The sequence below is a fragment of the Anas acuta genome, chromosome 4 (genome assembly GCF_963932015.1).
Source record: "Anas acuta chromosome 4, bAnaAcu1.1, whole genome shotgun sequence".
NCBI lineage: Eukaryota > Metazoa > Chordata > Aves > Anseriformes > Anatidae > Anas > Anas acuta.
The window spans coordinates 48,356,835-48,372,332 of NC_088982.1; positions in this window are offsets into that span (position 1 = coordinate 48,356,835).

A 15,498-nucleotide genomic window follows, 5' to 3' on the forward strand; every position below is an offset into this window, starting at 1 on the left:
ATCCTCCCCCCAAAAGAAAGTAATTACCCCAGGTGGGACTAATATAAGGTTAGCCCCATGTCCTGGCTAGTTAGCTTAACCATTAGCACTTGGTTAAAATTTCATTAAGGCTACACTGGGAGGGGGAGGAGATAAATCAAGACAAATCAATAACAATAAATGCAGCTGTTTCCCCTTATATCCATTGTGTGTTAAGTGATTCTGGCATCAAAACTAATTATTTTCAGAAAAAAAAAATTAAATGTCAGAGATGTAGCCAATGTTACACTGTAATCTGTGAGAGTATCATAACCTTGAGAATTTCTTGGACCTGGTTTATTTTGGTTCTGGGTTCTATACAGATATCTGGAAGGGCTTATCTCAACACACTGACTGTGCTAGCTTTTGGATGTACCTAATTATACACCTAAAAGTAAAATGAGGATCATTGCCAATGCATAGTTACCAACACAATCACTGATGAAATAGAGGAAAACTCATGCTGTGGATGGTTTGGCTTGAAGCCCTGGATGTCTTATAAAAATTTAGATGTCATTAAGAAAAATCCATTGTTTTCAGAGTTATTATTTCCCTGCTGAGAAAACATTCTCCAGTCTGCAAAACCAGCATATTAGCTTAGCATGAAAAAACAATCTTATGGCATTTATTTCCACTAGGATGCTAGAAACTCTAATGAGAAATTGAATGTGAAAATATGTTTATTGATGGGAAGAGAACAGGCTTAGAGAACATAAACTTTTCCATTTTTTTTCAGTTATCAGGGGTTTCATCTAGTTCCACAAACACATACTGTTTAATAAGCTACACCGGAGTAAGAGAGAACCTGTAGTGTCCCTTGCAGTCATCACTGGATTTATTTTATTTTATTTTATTTTATTTTATTTTATTTTATTTTATTTTATTTTATTTTATTTTATTTTATTTTATTTTATTTTTGTATTACACAAGGTTGAAATCTGAACTACATACATATGGAAGAAAATAAGAAAATATAACAACCTCATCTATCTGTGTCAAGTCTGCTTGCTCCTTTCCTGAGATACACTGGCTTACCCAGGCTAAACATCCATTGCTCCAATCCACTTTCCTTTGCAATTTTCCATACATGAAAACACGATAAAAAATTGACTCAGGGGCATGAATATCCTGCATTTAGCTCCATTTCTGGGCTGATGTGTGTTACACTTTAACCCTCCCTTGTGTTGGCCTTCAGACACAGCAGAGAAGGCTGCATGTACTGCATCTTTTAATTTTGCTCTGGTGGTATAACCATTTATTCTGAACAGCAAAGGAATCAGACTGTATTGTGCTGCTTACTTTATACGGCAAGTGGTTTGTTTTTAAGAAGGGGAGGAACAGTGGAAGTAGTTAAATGAACTAAATGCCTGAAAAATATTTTAGTCCAGCAGTGTTGAACCTGAACTCTTGTTTTCATTCACAGCACAGGAACACACAAAGGATAACCCTTCTCACATAGGCTGTACTGAGACTGCCTAAGGACGTGGTCTAATGCTCTCCTTAACTGCATTTACTTACAGTCCCAGCTAAGATGATAGGCAAAACCCGATCTCTGAGCACATAACACTCTTACCCTTTATTCTGAAGTATCTAGAACTTACTTTCAATCCTTAGTTTATCGTACAGGATCAAGAAGACATTTAAAAGTGTTCAGAGATTCCTTTTCTGTAGTCTACTGATCAGGTACCACATACTTACCTTGTACTGCGTACTAAAAAAATAGTCAAGATGTTTTCTTACATATGAAGCAATCTGGATGCAGAAAGCACATGTTTTTCAAGCAAAACCTTCCAGTATAAAAGGCAATTAGGCACCTCCATAAGATGCATGCCTGTCAGGCTGATTTGAAAATCTATACTTCAAACAGGAAATAATTTAGGATAATAATCATTTCAAATATGAAATGTAATCAAGGAGAGGGCAGCTAAGATGAATGCAATCTATTTATGGTGGAGGCAGGTGAGAGAGTTATATTATCTCCATAAATTCAGCTTTGCTCTTTTCTATGAGTTATTCAATCTTTCATAAAAGTTGCAACTGAATGTAGGAAGATATACCTATGGAAGTTCTGTTTTTGTGGGAGTTTTTTGATATTAAGTTATTGGGAGCATGTTTTCCTACCTGAATGCTAATACATTGATGAATTTAAAAATTTAAGATTTTGAACTTACCACTTGTGTAGTCTAACCAATGGGAATTTATGTCAAATTAAAATTAACTAGGGAAAGCAGAAAGGGTGTACATTTTTACAATAAAAATATTAACATCTCTTTAAATCCTGACAACATTTATTGCTATCATTCCTGTTATGATCAAGTACCAGTTTGCTGCTTTCCACATACTAGCCAAGAGTTACTACTCCCAAAACAATATCACAAAAGGATTCCTTGTTACTCAGTCTGTAATAAACCTATGCTTACCTTCAATTCAAAGGTGTTTGTGGGTGGTTGTATATCTTTAAATAGCATCAGATTTGTGATTAAATTATGTAGATAATTATGCTACACAATAATAAACAGGAATTGTAACCTTGAAAGTAAAGCAATGGCTATTTTATTTAGACTTCACAAAACAGTGCATTATTTTGACAAAACCAATGCATAATATGGATTTAGAGTGTTTAACTTCAGGGAAGTTCCTGGTGTTCATAATTGGTTCAATCATTGCTTCTCTATAAAAAAAAAAAAAATAGAGAGTCTGAATATTGGTCATCTGAATTCTACACTGTTAAACAGAGAAAACAATTATTACCCTAAGATGGTAATAATTACCCCAATGGACTCATAATTATTTTCACCACACTTAGCAATCAACCTCCTTATTGCCTAATGGCATCTGTCAATATACTGAAAACTGCAGTTTGATGGAGAAAAGGAGAAGATGACTTGTGGGTCCACAAATAACAGAGATAAGGGGAAGAAAAGTAGTAGATTGGACATACAGATATTAGCTGTCCTTACTAACATACCACATGCACATGAGCCAGGGAAACAAAGGACACAAAGAACTAGTAAGTTACATTGATTTACTTTATTATCTGATAGCTCTGTCTATGTAAGCACTATTTCACATAGTGCTTAATCTAATACTTTTTTTTTTTTTAGCTAACAAAGAGAAATTAAATTATTGGTATTACAAAAGCAATTTGTTCTCTTAGCTACTTTTGATTACTTCTAACGCTTTCATCTAATTTATAATAGAAAATGTACAGAAATGTATTTCTAAATCAAAAAGGAAGGTCTACATCTAGACCAAAGAACAACTCCGCCGTTGCAGTGGACCCAAGTCATCAATATCCCATGTCATCTCTTCTAGTATTGTATGCTCGAAAATGAGGGAGGAATTTCCTTTTCCCAGAGGAAAGCAAAAAGCTTTGGAAGCTGCATTTTTATAAATCTCATACTGCTTTTTTTTTGGTTGCGATTGTTGTTTTTCCCACTCTAATTAAACAAATCTAAATTATAGTAATGGATATGGTCAAAATTAAATGAGACACGGTACACTAACCCAGGGTCTGAAGATCCAAAACCAGTGAATCATTACAGATTGAAAATTGTTCTTCAGAAGTTTTTATGATGGCAACATAATCAATGAGCAGATATTTTAAGTACTACCTCTGCTGCTGGTCTTTCATTACAAGGTTATGCAGACATAGATATTACACTGAAAGAGCCAAAAAAAAACCCTCTTCTGTAAGTTTTTTTTTAACGTGTGTTTGTTTGTTTGTTTGTTTTTTTATATATATATAAATGTATGTTTAAGGATGTATAAAGTCATATATTAATCTTTATTTTTCTGATTAAAGATTGAAAGTGTTGTTCCACCAACACTTCTTTACTGGTATGGCTCGCCTTTAAAGGCAGAACATACATTTTTCTACATCCTGTCAGCAGTTTGCTTATTACTAAATATTAAATAGTTGGAAGCTGACAAATAGTCCTGTGAATAGTCCCAGTAGGAATAGTAGCTATCAGCGAGGGAATTACAACATTCGATCACATCCCTGAAACTAAGCAGAGTAGAAAAACGTGTTTCATTTCTACATGCCAAACTTCTAAGCAAAGATAGGTTTTAACTATCTGCTGAACAGAAGTAACAAAAGCTTATAAAGCTGAAGCTAACAAAACTATTTCCAAGAAAGACTGATGAAGTATTATGTAGGTATTCTATCTCATTTTGCCTCTTTTTTTATTTTTCTTGCCTTTTCTGTCTCAATTTTGATTCATTTTCCAGCACCACAGTATGTACAGACATGAAGTTTGGTATGGTTTGCAGAACTGGCCAGTAAACCAACACTTTTCCTTCCTTGTTTGTATGTTACATTTGTTACATTAAAAAAAAAAAAAAAAAAAAAAAAAAAAAGGAAAATAAAATTTGAATTTTCAAAACCTTACGAATGTAAGTTCATTGCCATAGTGACTAGAGCTTGTTTCTCAAGCTTAGTCTTTCTACAATAACAAAGCTATCACCCACACATCTCTGAGCTTATTCTTCCTGGTATAAACATTTTAATACATAGTACCACAGAATAAGTACAGTACATATGGGTTTGTTTTTTTTTTTTCTTTTTCTTTTTTTTTTTTTTAAATAACAGAAAAGAGTGTGAACTGCACATGTGTTCAGAATAATTGTGGAAACATATGAAGACAGGAGTTTGCAAGGGATTTGTGTCGCTCTAGTTTTCATCTTATATTTTTAAAGATCATCTAAGGACTCAACTGAAAAAGTGAAAGGACTCAACTGAAAAAGTGAAGATATATCTTTTTTTTTTTTTTTCTGAAGTCATATTCACCTTAGGCAATTTGCAAACTGATTTTCTAAAGCAACAAACATTGTTACAGATTCTAAGATGAATGTGATCTGAAGGTCATGCTCCCAAGCTTCTTTTCTATTTCTCCTTCAACGTTCCTTTGGTTATGCTGTTTTTTTTTTTTTTTTTTTTTTTTTTTTCCTTGAGTTAAAGCCCCCTTTAGGAAAAAGAGATGAAAAGTTATAGCACAGACATTCGGTATCCTTTTGTGAATCTCCCACCTGGTTCTCCACAGAATATTCCTGATGGGGCTTCATAGTCCCATGCCATTATTTCTGAGATAATGAATAGGATACCTGCCTTTTCATATTTCATGATCACTTTCTCTAACAATAAAATAATATTTCAGCACACACAAACATGGAATGCAACAATATTTCATGCAGAAGAATTAGGAAAGAAGATAAATGATTTTAATTTACATGAAAAAGGGTGGAATTTATTATGAGATTGCATTTAACATCAGTGATTCAGTAATATTATGATAGTGGGTAAGGACTATCAATGCGTCTTTATAAAGTAAGAAAGCCACCAAAAATGTTTATTTTGAACAAAGTTGGGCTTTATGCCACCAATAATTTTTTGCTTGTTTGTTTCTTTGTCTGTTTGTTTGGGGGGAAGGGATTTTAAAAGCATTTTAGTGCTTAATTTCATGATGTTATGCAAATGTAACATTCTATTTGAAAAAAGATGAAAATTCATTTTGAAGATTTAAAAAATGCCATTTTCTTGTTTCACAACAGCATTTTTCACCAAAGTGTTATCCAGATTAAGAGACAGGCATGTCTTAAAAGGTTAAATAACCCTGAAGAGTACAGATGTTTGTGTTTGTTTGTTTGTTTTCTGAATGAAACACAAACCTGGAACTCTCACATAATCCAAAACATATTTTTCCCTGATTTTTTCACTTTGATCATGAAACAGAATGATCTGTAATTACTTCAACTCCTATTTCACTGTCCAATGAAGCTACTGCATGTTCTCCTCATATATTCACCACGCTGGGTATTTGCCAAAGGATTTCCATGCTCTTTTTTCTCTATTGGCAACCTACTGCCTGTAGGGAGATAGCTGCAAATACTGTTTCTCTCTCTGATCCTAGTCATCGTCTTCTCTCTGATCCCTAACTGTGATCCCTAGTCATAAAGGACATTGGCAGTCATTTTTGTTGGCAGTAATTTTTGTTACCAAAACTATTTCTGTTCTTATCTTCACCATTCTAGCAGTTCCTTATTGATGGCCACTTTCCTGACTTCTGATTTTCTTGCCTTGTTTTGCATAAAATCTGCATAACAGGACTTCATGGGTTCAGTACTCATTGTGACAGACTGCCCTCACCCATCTTACTTGGGTATGAAACTACTCCTTCCAGCTACAAAACTTCCTGAGTTCCAGGATGAAGAAGAAAGCTTTTCTAAAAAAGCTATCTAAAGGCAACATAAATCACATACATATAAAGACAACTCCATTCTTGATACTTCCAATTGTCACCTGTTACCCCCATAACATTTTGAAGGCTTGCCTCTCAAATCGTGCCACAACTTCAAGAACTAGCAGACAGACTTGCCAGGTTTTAGAGCTATAATTCCATTAACTTGCTGAGCTGTAAGAAAACTGATTGTATTATCCAATACCCACTATAGTGGTTTCTTCAGTCTCCCCAGTATTAAAAATACTAGTTTATGCATTATGATATGGATTGTTTGGAATTGTGCACAGTAACATTAAGACATCTACTGTGGGTGTTGTTAGTCCTGCAACACAGAAACATATGTATAAATATCACAGTGCATTAGTGCAGACAAACCTGAACTGTTCCTAACCAAGTTGAGGTGATTAACTCAAGAATAGCATCATGCCAACTTGGCTCCTAGCAGTGCTTAAGGAATGTATTGTGGATTCAATTATAATGAAGGACAAGCCTCTCATAAAAACAAAACAAAACAAAACAAACAAACAAACAAAAAAAAAACACTTTGAGAAACAATAAAAAAGTGTCTCTTCAAGCAGTCTGTACAGAAGAAGGACTTACCTCTTATCATTCCTTCAAGATTTATCTTATCCTTTTCAGCTTTTGTCTAGAAGAGGGCAGCAAAAGGCAGCATCCAGCACCCAGTACCCTTCATGTCTGCTGAGCCATCCATTAGGCCGTGCTCCAATTGTCTTTGAGAGGAAGTCAAAAACATTTTGAGCATGTTTTCTATCTCAAATGTGGGAAATTAAAAATGTGGGATGCATCATGGAGCTCACCTCGTATGCAGTGAAGACTTTGTTCAACAAGGTAGTGAAGAATTCAATCTCATGTTGCAATGAAATCTACTTCCCTACAGACTTTAGTACACTCCACAGCAGGGCATTGGTATTTAATACCGAGTCAATCAAATGTAAGCTAGTACTACATTTAAAACTCCCAATATTGCAAATTACAAATTAAAATCAATTCTAAAATGTTGCTAGAGGGGATGAGCAGAGAATAAAAAATAAGACTTTTATATAAATGGTTAATGATAAGAATTGTGCTGATCCTACGCAAAGTTATATCGGAAATGTAAAGGAAGTTTTCTTTCTACTTGAAAAGTTTGCGGGAGAGAGCATATAGAAGACAGCATGGGGATAGAAATGGGTCAGATGTTGTGTGTATTGACACAGTTCATAGCCTGGTTATCTTAATCCTCCAGGTTGCAGGGGACAAATGTAGCAGCTGTCACCTAAATTATCTGAAACATTCACAGCACATGTGGCAACGTCCCAAAGACAGACAAGGTACATAGCAGGAGGTAACACCACCACATCTCTTTTTAGACAAGCTATACCATTTTGAGTTCTCAAAAAGTTCTGTGCTTCTACAGTCACAGATGGCACCTAAACAATGTTTTTAGGGATTAACAGTTAGGTGTAAATGTTGAAATGCTGACCATGTTATAGATCTTAAATTGACCCTGTAGATACTGTAAAAACTGTAAAATGTGTTTAAAAGACAATGAAAATAAATAACCCAAAGGCTGCATACTACAAAATGCTAAATTCCTTCTAGAAAATACTGATCCATTTCTTCTCTATTTAAGTGATGTGAATACTGTGCTGGTTTATGTCATACACTGTATAAATCAGGCAGTTATCTTCCATGACCATCATAAAATCTATTTTAAATTTTAGACAAACAGGCAGCAAATTCTTTGCATGTTGCAAGTGAGAGAGCAAGTAACATCATTTGAAGGGCTGAGAAGAAAAAGGAAAACATTTTAAAATGAAAAATGGAACAGAAGTAAAACAGTGGAAGAAACTCCACCAAAATTAATTAATTAATTAATTAAAAAATAAAATATAGCACTTCAGAGTATGGTAGTGTTGGCACAAAATAGACACAGGACATGAAGCAAAACCAGCAACTCCTGCTATTCTTTCCTTTGGCAAAATCCATACTGAAACCGGAGTGGAACTCCATCTTGATCATGCATATTTTATGAGCAAGAACAATTTACTGAGAAAAAGGACATAAGTCCAAATACCAGGCTATTCCCTGTTCTCGTTAGAGACATGTGTTTTCAAATACTTGACAGGATACTCTGTGTCAAAATCAAGTTCTGTTTTTCTGTGAAACTTCTGAAAACTCAGTAAGTAACGTTTTTCTAAAAATCTCTACATTTTGATTTCAGTGACTCTCCCATCCAAAATTATCTTTCCAACCCATCTAATTCTATTCTTCGTATGTATATATTACACACTTACATGCAAAAGTAGTAATGTGTAATCCAGATAAATGTCCCCTTATTGGATGCAGTCCTGCAGGAATCAGTTTCTTCCAGGTAGTTTCCAATGAAGGGAAAAAAAAAAAAAACACAAAAAATCATAGAAATACCAGTCTTTGCAATCCAACAATCAATACCATGAATCTCCGCACATGGCTGTGGAGTTCACTAGAAGATGCATACTTCCATGACTATTGTGTTTCTTGGAAATGAGTTTACAGCTTCTACTGCATAGCATATGTGAAAGGTGGTTTTATATGGAAAAGCCATAATGATTGTCATCACATAAGGCTTAAGTAAAAAGATGAGCACTTAAAACAGTAAGCATACCAGGTGCTAGACAAAGGCGAACGCAGACATTTGGTCCTGCACAAACAGGTGCTCACAAGATGGAGGCCACTCAAAACAACAGCAAGTCACAGCTAACCCTGATGGATTAGCATTTATTTTCTTTATTACAAGTTCAAGGCACAGTTTGACTGACATCTTTATGTGGCCATGCCAGTCTGAGCACAATGCATACCCATCCGTAGTGAGTTGCTCCATCCTCCCCTTAACCTCTGCACTTCACAGCAGAGTAAGCATTTGTGTATCCAGGTGGTAAATTGGACCAGTTCCCTCATTCAAATCTCTTCTTTGTTGTTAGGTTATTATCAATCTGGATCAATGTTGCAGCTTAGTGTACTGTTCAGTGTGACAAGTCATTGTGATGCGTAGGCGTGGGAAGAGAGGAAGGTGGAGAGAGGGATTGCTTAATCCTGAACCGTACCTAAAAGAGGTCTGCGTGACCATCGTTTCAGTGATTGCAATATCATCTACATGCAATGAGAATATAGATGGTCAGTGCAAAGGGCTGCAAAAACAACACAGAGACAGAGATTCTGACACCCAGGTTCACTGGGAACTTGTTGTCCAAGAAGTCTTCCATTGTTGCTTGTTTATACCATGTATAAACAGTACCTTGTGTAAGATGGTTCTGAATGTGTTGCAAAAGAATATATTCCTCACAGTTTCTGTCTAATGAAAACAGTCCTATCTGCTCTTGAATTCTGGCTACTAGGACAAAGTGGCAGAGTAGTCTGAGGTCTAATTAAATACTCCTGCTAGCAGGTATCCACACTGAAAAAGCAGCATAGCTTTCTGATTGGGTATACGATTTTCATGAGCTTGCTGAAAGTCATCAGAAATCTCTCTGCTACTCTGAACTAAAAACACAAGTTGGAAAGGTGTTTGACGGAAAGGGGAGAGGGTTTAAGAAATCATGTAAAAATATATCATCTGAGCAGAGAGATTTTGTTTGGTGCTTTTTTTTTTCCTATTTTTTTCTTTCTTTTTTTTTCCCTCCTAGTTGCAATCAGTCATTGTATAAACAGTACTGATTTTCTAAGAAACCATGTAAGAAATCAAATGGCAATACCCAGTGCGACAGGGCTAACACTAGTTTTTAATAACATTTGTTTTTTTATTATGCAGCTAGTAGTATTGTATATATATTCATCAGAAACACTGATTTGTCTGTAGCTTTTTTCAAAAAATACGTTATACCATGTAAGCAAAGTACATTAGAGCAATCAGAACTCTTTCAAATTCAGCTGGCTTTAGAGTTGCAAAAGAATAATTTGTACTGTCAGCACCTTCCCCAACAAGTTCCTTTCTAACATGGGAACCATGCTAAACTGGATTTTACTATGCAAATAATCGCAAGCTTTATTTTTTATTTTTAAATGGCCAAAACAAAACCTGTGACGTACTACAGCTTGGCCTAGAAACTGATGACTATCCTAGATTTCCTACCATAGGTTACTGTAAATAACAGAATTAAAATTTGGATTCCATGTCTCTGTGCCCTATAACTGCTCCTCAGTGCACCAGATCTGCCTCAGCTCTCCCCTTGTATACCCATGCAAACCATTTCTGCAATACCACTGCACTTCCATGTAAATTCCACCATTATAGAATCATAGAATCATAGAATCATAGAATATCCTGAGTTGGAAGGGACCCTTAAGGATCATCAAGTCCAACTCTTGACACCACACAGGTCTACCCAAAAGTTCAGACCATGTGACTAAGCGCACAGTCCAATCTCTTCTTAAATTCAGTCAGGCTCGGTGCAGTGACCACTTCCCTGGGGAGCCTGTTCCAGTGTGCAACCACTCTCTCTGTGAAGAACCCCCTCCTGATGTCAAGCCTAAACTTCCCCTGCCTCAGCTTAACCCCGTTCCCGCGGGTCCTGTCACTGGTGTTAATGGAGAAAAGGTCTCCTGCCTCTCGACACCCCCTTATACGAGGAAGTTGTAGACTGCAATGAGGTCTCCCCTGAGCCTCCTCTTCTCCAGGCTGAACAGGCCCAGTGCCCTCAGCCGTTCCTCATACGTCTTCCCCTCCAGGCCTTTCACCATCTTCGTAGCCCTCCTCTGGACACTCTCCAACAGTTTCATGTCCTTTTTATACTGTGGTGCCCAGAACTGCACACAGTACTCGAGGTGAGGCCGCACCAGCGCAGAGTAGAGCGGGACAATCACCTCCCTCGACCTACTAGCGATGCCGTGCTTGATGCACCCCAGGACACGGTTGGCCCTCCTGGCTGCCAGGGCACACTGCCGGCTCATATTCAACTTGCTGTCTACCACGACCCCCAGATCCCTCTCTTCTAGGCTGCTCTCCAGCGTCTCATCGCCCAGTCTGTACGTGCAGCCAGGGTTTCCCCGTCCCAGGTGCAGGACCCGGCACTTGCTCTTATTGAACTTCTCCTTATTATACTCCTTCCCGCGTTGCCCTGCCTGGGTCAGACATGCAATTGTACTCACTGCCCACATAATGCTGGCCAGCTGCTTGCTGTCCAATATAGCAGACAAGAGTGAGTTTTCTATTCTTTTCCTTGTTTAGAAATTGATAGAAATGCTTTTATCAGCATAGCTCCCAATCTTCCCCAAGCTTGTTAGAGTACAGCTACACCAAGTTACTCTGACAGTCAGTGCGTCTGTAATGGTGAGTATATAAATCAAATAAAGTATTAACAGGTCCATCCAGAAGTTTATTATAGCAAATTTGTACATCAGGGTGAAGTAAGCGGCAATACTTCAATACAAAAGGGTTACTTGGATCTTACTTAATGGATTACTAAAAGCAATACATCACATCATGTGTTAGCATTGAAACGTCTACAAAGTAAGTAAAAATTCTTTTTCCAGTGTGTAGTGTCTTTTAAGAGATTAGCGAAATCAGATTGTATTTTTCAATATCCTTAAAGAATTGACATTTGAGAACATTTTCTCAGGTGTTGTATAACCAGAGTAAACTAAATGGAAAGCTAACACTAACTACAGCACAATAAATACAATTGCCAATAGATACAATTTAGAAACACACAGTAATTCATAGCTTGGAGATAAAAAACAGCTTCTCAGAGAGCTTTACTTAAAGAGAGAAGCAGCTCTATTCTGTGAAGAAATTTCTGAAATTGCTGTAAGTTCACAGACACAGAATGGCTGAGGTTGGAAAAGAGGCCCATCTGGTCCAAACCTCCTGCTCAGTCAAGCCACCTAGAGCAGATTGCCCTGTGGCTTTTGAATATCTCCAAGGATGGAAACTCTGGTCAACCTGTGCTCACTCACCATCACAGAAAAAAGAATTTCTTATGTTGACAAAATCTCCTGTGTTTCAGGTTGTGCCCTTTGCTTCTTATCCTGACACTGAGCACCACTGGGAACAGCCTGGCTCCAACCTTTTCGCATGTTCCTTTCAGGTATTTGTACACTTTGATGAGATCCCCCCAAGCCTCCTCTTCTTCCGGCTGAACAGTCCCAATTCTCTCAGCATCTCGTCACAGGAAAGGTGTTCCAATCCCCTCAGTGACCCTTTGCTACACTTTCCACATTGTGGGGAGCATGGGCACTATTCCATTTGTGGTTTCACCAGTACTGAACAGAGTGGAAGGAACACCTTCATTCACCAGCTGGCAATACTTTGCCCTATGCAACCCTGGATACCATTAGCTTTCTTTGCAGCAAGGGCACATTGCTTGCTCATGTACAACTTGGAGTCCAACAGGACCCACAGGTTCTTTTCCACAAAACTGCTTTCAAGACAGTTAGCCCCAGTATGTATTGGTACATATTGTTGTTCCTGCCCAAGTGCAGGACTTCTGAATTCCCTTTGCTGAAATTCAGGAGGTTCCTGTCAGCCCGTTTCTACATCCTGTCCAGGGACCTCTGGATGGCAGCACAGCCTCCTGGCATATAAACCACTCCTCCCAATTTTGTGTCATCTGCAAACTTCCTAAGGGTGTACTCTGCCACATCATGCAGATCATTAATGAAGGTGTTAAACAGGGTTGGATCCAGTATTGAACCCTATGGTAAACCACTAGTTTATGGCCTGCAACTAGGCTTTGTGCCACTGATCTCTTTGTACCACTGACCTTCTGGGCCCAGCTGTTCAGCCAATTTTCAACCCAACTCACTGTCTGCTTATGCAGCCCATTCTCCATCAGCAGTGCTGCAAGTCTTGCTGAAGTCTAGGTAGCCAATATCCACTGTAGGCCTCCTGGCATCTTTGTTTGACTTCCTACTTCATGGGATGCACTGTTCTCGAGCCTGGAAGACATGATCCTTGAATATTAACTAGCATTCTTGGCTCACTCTTTGCTCTAAGGCCTCATCATCTGGGACTCTTTCAAGCAGATAAATGAGCAGGAAAAGGTCTGCTCTCCTCAAGTCTAGGCTTGTGATCTTTCTTTTTGCCCTTTTCCCCACTTTTAGGATTCTTCAAGGATGTCTTTGACCTCCCCATCCCCAACAAGCTCTTTCTTGTTTGTAAGTATGAGGTCCAGTAGAGAACCTCTCCTGCTTGGCTCCTCTATCACTTGTGACAGGAATTCACCATGAATGCTCTGCAGTAACCTCCTGGATTGCTTATGCCCTGTTGTGTTGTCCCTCCAGCAGATATTGAGGTGGTTAAAGTCCACCACAAGGATCAGGGCCTGTGAACATGAGGCTGCTCCTAGCTGTCTGTAGAAGGCCTCATGTACTGTTGACCTGATCAAGTAGCCTATAGCTGACACTCTGGTTTGCTCTTTAATCCTCACCCATACGCTCTCATTTGGCTCATCATCCATCCCCAGGCAGAGCTCCATGCACTTCAGCTGCTATCTTATATAAAAGATATATATGTATGTAAAATATATATATATATATATATATATATATATATTTTTTTTTTTTTTTTTCTCCCACCTCATCTTCCCAACCTGTTCTTCCTAAAGAGACCACATCCCTCCACTGCAGCTCTCCGGTCATAAAAACCAACTCACCATATCTACATGACAGCAACAAGTGCATGCAGACCTCTGTTTACCCACATTTATTCCCCAAGCTGCACACATCAGTGTGTGGGCACTTCAGAGAGGCACCTACGCATGCTGATTTCCCAGAAAGGATCCAGAGCTTTTTTACATAATGGTGCAACTGTTTTGTTGTTTTTGTCTTTCCCTTCATTCACATCTCTCTAGACCATTTTCTTGTGATTCTCTCCATCCCACATCATTCCTAACTGAAAGCCCTAATTACCAGGTAAGCCATCCTGATAGCAGAGAGACTTTTGCTCCACTTAATCCCATCTCTCCTGAGCAGATATTGGTGATCAGCCAGGGTCCCATGGCCATAGGAGACAAAATCCTGCTGCTGACACCAGCTGCGCAACCAACACAACTTGGTTTCTTCCTTCCAAACCACAGAAATATGCCCTGAATATAAGAAATGCTAATGGTTTAGGACTTTTTAAAGAATATCTACAAATTGCCTAAAGTCAGCTTTTTAAAATTCTATTTTAAGTGATACTATATATACACGTATTTTACTGTGTAGTATGTAATGCTTCCCACAATAACAGAAATAATATGCTTGTCCTGCTTAAAAGAACAAATTTCTTAAAAGAACAGGTACTCACCTTATGCAATACCATTTCAGACTCAGACAGTTCGTTACCTTTGACAAATTTGTCAGATCTGAGTCAAAATTGCCAGGGAATTCACAAGCTATTGAAAGTAAGTGAGTACAGGCCCACAATGTATATTGTTCTATTAATAAAAAACAGGGTTAAATATTCATGATCCTATCCTTACCCTAGGTAATATAAGATTTATGGACCCAAAAATATCTGACAACCTTTACAGACTGATCTCATCTACACCATAATCTTAATCTTCTCAACACTGTCAGAGGTGGTACTGCACCACTGGACTAATATGTGTGAGACTAAGCTTGGGCTCTGTATTTTCATGAAGTCACTGAGCTATTTGAATGCATTATTTCCACTACAAAAACATTAGTACTTGAATTCAAGTTTCTCTATGATGTTTTAAAGGTGTCCTTACCTAAGTCTGAAGATAACCTCCTGTAAGTAACATTTTGCAGTGCTTTTGTTCATGATGTTTTTGCCGTGGGAACACCATGACCAGTTGCATCCTCAGCCCGTGCTGCAGGCTAAGATGCTTTACCACCTGGAGTGAATTTTAAGTGTCAGCTATGCTGTACAGGTGGTAGTGATATTTTTTGCCAAAGTGAAAAAAGCAGCTGTAATAATAATAATAATAATAATAATAATAATAATAATAATAATAATAATAATAAAACAATTGTAGCAGTGACAATCTATTAAGTATGTATGCTTGCTGAGAACCAAAACTACATTCAGAATTGCTAGTGCCCTCTTCAATTTTCGGAGAAGGAAATTGTTGCAAATTAGCAAGCCAGACAGCTTAACAGAGACATTCAACTTGTAACTATGTAAAGCAAATGCACCACAGCAAAACTCACAGAATCTAAGGGGATAACCTTACCATAAGTACCAGCTAAAGGTGACTTTTTAGTGTATCCCTTGGAATTATATGGAAGCCCATGGCATCGTGTCTCTGCTTAG